Consider the following 4,607-nt stretch of genomic DNA (forward strand, 5'->3'; position numbering starts at 1 on the left):
AAGGAGTGCACAGAGCCAAGTTAAAGAGGAGGAGACTGGAAACACTAAAAGAGTACACGGTCAAATGAAAGCAAATGCTCAAACTGGTCCTCGAGAACATTAGTTTAAGAAGTAAAAAGTAGGGGTGCCTGGGTGGTTCAGTTGGTTAAGCATCTGCCTTCGGCTCAGGTCATGATCCCAGGGTCTAGGATAGAGCTCTGCTTTGAGCCCCCTACCAGAGAAGAGTCTGCTTCTCCCTCCCTCTGCTTTTGCGCTCTCACTCACTCTTGTGCTCTCTCTCTCCCTCTTAAATAAATGAATAAAATATTGAAGAAATAAAAAAACAGAAGCACAAGTTTATAATCCTTGAGCCAAAATAGTCAAGAGCAAGAAAGCCTCCACCTCCCCTAAATTGAATGCCCCTTCCAGAACCCAATGGCCTTGTCCTATGTGTATGATATATCAATATATCTATTCTGAGGAGTCTAATCTTGAGAATTGAGTAAGAGACAGTCCAGCTAGTTCTTCTGCAATGATAGAGTACAAAAGATGATCATTATAAGCATCATGGAGACTCTCAATATTAAACACCTGTTCCTGACCCTGTTTACCCCCATCACAACTCAACAATAAATAGAAGTATTTGAAGCAGAAATAATGGTCTCAAAGCAGATCCAAGTGAGGAAAAACAATCTTGAAGAACTTGAAGAGGCAGGGGAAATATAAAGACCAAGAAGCTTTAAGAAAGAACAAGTTTTCTTTAAAAAAGAACAGGCTTCTGGGGTGTCCAGATGGCTCGGTCAGTTGAGCATCAGACTCAGGTCTGATCATGATCAGACCATCAAATCAGGTAATGATCTCAGAGTCATGAGATCGAGACCCACATTGGGCTCCATACTCAGCCATGGTGTCTGCTTAAGATTCTCTCTTTCTCTCCCTTTCCCTCTACCCCTCTCCCTGCTCATGATCTCTCTCTCTCTCTCTCTCTCTCTCTCTCAAATAAGTAAATGAAGTCTTTAAAAAAAAAAAAAAGAGTAGGTTTGTCTTCTTCTACTGAAACAGTCATTAAGCCTGGACCCTTAGGGTCAGGCACCACGGAGGAAGCATCCTACAGCCCTCTCCCTAATCTTTCTGAGACAGGCAGTGTTCTTTTGCCTTTTCTTCCCTCACTTTCCAATGACATGGCACCCTGGGAAGCACCCATGAATTTTCCAAACTTTTTAGCAAATATTACTGAAAAGTGAAGATGACAGGACCTGACTCAGTTTGAAAAGATGTAGGCTCCAGATTCACATCTTTCCTATTATTTTTTAAAGAAATACATGCTTCAAAACTTTTTTTCTGATTATAGAATAATTATACCCAATTTGGAAAATGCAGAGAGGCATTAAGAAGAAATTGGCATTTACCCATAAACCTGCCACCAGAGATAACCAGCATCTGCACTTGCCAGCCTCATATCTGCCATTCACTAATGGGTACCCTGGTTGTCTTTGTCCTTATGTGCTGTGGGACACTGGTATGTTGGGAAAATGTTCTGTCTCCTTGCCAGTTTTCACCAAAGCAATACTGGCAGGGTTTGGGATAGGGAAGGTGAGAGGCATTAATACTGGTTATCACAATGGTGAGAAATGGAGTGATAAAATGTGTGAGCAAAGTGTGAGTTTAATGCATTTTGAAGGTAAATGTGGTAACACTAATTGTTGGCCTTGGGGATAATTTGGTGAAGATTATCCTGATGTGTCCTGGTGGGTAGCTAGGGGTTTTACCACCTAGAACCACAATCCCTCGTGTTTGAGAAACATTGTCTTTCAAAGCCTTGTTTCCTCATTTGTACAGTGGGGAGACCTCCTCATACCACATAAATTGTGTCAAACTCCCTGCAAACTAGAAGTGAAACAATTATTTCAAAGCCTACTTATAGCAGCACACATGGCTGGTGCCTTTACACCTTAACCAGGGGTTCAACCCCTCTGCCCCACTGCCCGACCAAGGTAGGCAGTGACCACCTGATTTATCTTGATAGGTGGGGATGATGGATAAATACAAAGGGAGAAGAGCTCAGGGTGAATCAGAGGCTATCCTGAGATTAGCTCTATCTCCTGATCACTGAAATAGTCCCTGGAATTTTCTGCTCAGTCCTAGAAAGGCACTGTCAGGGGGATAAATTGCTGGAATGGGATAGGCACCTCCAAGAAACAGTAGATATACTGACCGGGAGATGAGGCAGTGGTTTACAGAGAGACTACCCCTATGCCATTGGTAGTTACTCAAAACTACCTTCTTTTACTCATCCCAGTTCCTGCCTGTCATAAATGCCTGAGTTGGGGCTGGTCCTCTATGTGGTTGGAGGAACCAACCAGACTTTCAGCACCCCGCAGACTGGTTGAGGGATGGCTGCCTTTCAGTGAAGAGCTGGAAAAGCAGGGTTGTCTTTCACTCATCAGCCATGTGGATTTGAACCCATTCCTCCCAGGGTGTCTACCTCTGGGTGTCTCAACCCTTCTACTGTTGACATTTGTGAGTAGATCATTCTTAGTTGGGGGAGTATAGTTCCTGCCCATTGTAGGATGTTTAGCAATACCTGTGGGCTCTACCCGCTAGATGCTAGGAGCAATCTTCCCACTTGTGACAGCCAAAAATTTCTTCAGATTTTGCTAAATATTTCCTGAGGGAAAAATTACCCCTGTCCTTGCCTCATTGAGAAACACTGAGTTATCCTGAAGGAGAGAGAACTAACCAGAAGTCTTGAGCAGGTTACCCAGTAGTTAGAGAGATAGATGGCTTCAGGGATAGCCTCTTTCTGGAGGTTCAAACACTCTCAACACCCAGGTCCAGCTAAAACTTGGCTCCCATTTCCTTAAATGTGCTACTTAAGGTTTGACCTTTGACTCCAATGACACTTCCCCTTGGATGTGGCCCAAATACTTAGACTCTGGAACCTCTCTGTGCCACTTCCTATCTTCCTTGTTTCCAAAAGAGTTTTAGGCATCTCTGGAGGGAGAGACATTTGATGTGAGTCTCTCTGAGCTAAAATCAAGGTGTCTGCAGGGTGGTGTTCCTTTTTGGAGGTTCTAGGGGAGAATCAATTCCCTCACTTTTCACAGTTTCTAGGGGTTGCCCACATTTCTTGGTTCAAGGCCCCCATCCTCCTTTTACAAAGCCTGTGGCCTGCATCTTTCTTAACCAAACCCCACCCCCAACCCCAGCTAGCAATGTTTCTCTGCTTTTAAGGAGCAATAAGATTAGATTGGGTCCATTTGGATAGTCCAGGCTAGTCTCCCCATCTCAAAGTCCTTCCTTTAATTACATTAGCATAGTTAATGGGCCAGCCACGTAATGTTTTGTCCTAGGTATTAGGGTCATCCTTCTGCCTACCACAGCTATGCAAACTGCCTGGCCTATATGAACATCACTCAGACTCAGTGCTCCCATTCTGAGGGGTCTAAGTGCAGGTTATGGGCTCAGGGTTTCCAGAAGGCAGTGTCTCTAGGTAGTTAGCACCCTGGGCACAATATCAGCTGTTTAGTACCCGTGATTATGACCAGCCAGCACATAGTCTACCTCCAGCCAGGTGCCTATAGCTGAGTGTTGTCACTTCCACCAGCCTCAAGTCTCTTTCCTCTGGCTGTCCCAGGGATACAAAACTCCAAGCCTGACTCCCTAGGAGGATGGTCCAAAGCAAGGACAAGTCCCATCTCCCACTCTCTACCACGCATAATGACCCAGATGGCTCTTCAATCACCAATATAGCCTCTTGTTGGCAATCACCATGCAGAGAGGGTGTCCCGATGCCCCTTCCACATCCACACAAATCTTCCCAGTGCCCCTGCTGTTCTCTGCTCAGCACAAGAGACCCAGGGCTGTGGACAGGCTTATGAAGAATGTGGATAGCAATGAAAGAGCATGTAGTAGCCCACTGAATCCTCACAACAACCCTGTGAAGTCAGCGCTGCCATCATTTCTTTCAGGCAAGGAAAATGAGGCAGCAATATTTAGTGACTTGCCAGTAAGTAGAAGTGATGGGATTCACAGCCAGGCAGGCTGGCTCGGAGCCTCTGCCTGGCCCGTAGGCTACGGTGCCTTCTCTATCAGCAGGTCATCATGCTTTGCTAGGAACGGGAGTGCGTTCTCCTGGCTAGATGTATCTGCACCGTTAAAAAGCAGAGAGATGCACTCACTTTGGCAGCACATAAACTCAAATTTGGAATGATACAGAGAAGATTAGCATGTCCCCTGCACAGGATGACACTCAAATTGGTAAAGCATTCCATATTTTTTTTTAAAAAAAGATAAAACCAGAAAGGAGTACTTTGTGCAACATGGAGGCATACCCATGTCACCCAACCAACGGAGGTGGATTCGGGTTGGAAGCCCAAAGGTATTTTGTTCAGGTATTTCTGTTTTCTGGCTGAGGGGCTTTAGGCAAATAACCAACCATCTCAGAATCTCAACTTTTTCACCCACAGAATGGAGGGGACAGTGACTATACTATACCACATTCTCAGGGGTATGGTGGATCTGATGAGATAAGGAAGGTGAAATGATCAGGTTTAAGATATTATTAGGGTTTGAGCATGGGCTTCACACTTGTTGAGAATGAATTTGGGACAGAGACCTCACTGGCG

The 4,607-nt window shown here is 45.0% G+C and overlaps 1 non-coding gene across 1 annotated transcript; it reads left to right on the forward strand.

Moving 5' to 3' along the window:
• The first annotated feature begins 4,152 nt into the window (after nucleotides 1–4,152).
• LOC112914272 (U6 spliceosomal RNA) lies at nucleotides 4,153–4,259 on the forward strand. The gene has a single exon (XR_003233821.1). It is a non-coding gene; the product is annotated as a U6 spliceosomal RNA (small nuclear RNA).
• Nucleotides 4,260–4,607: the final 348 nt, after the last annotated feature.

Source organism: Vulpes vulpes, chromosome 1, assembly GCF_048418805.1.
Source record: "Vulpes vulpes isolate BD-2025 chromosome 1, VulVul3, whole genome shotgun sequence".
Lineage (NCBI taxonomy): Eukaryota > Metazoa > Chordata > Mammalia > Carnivora > Canidae > Vulpes > Vulpes vulpes.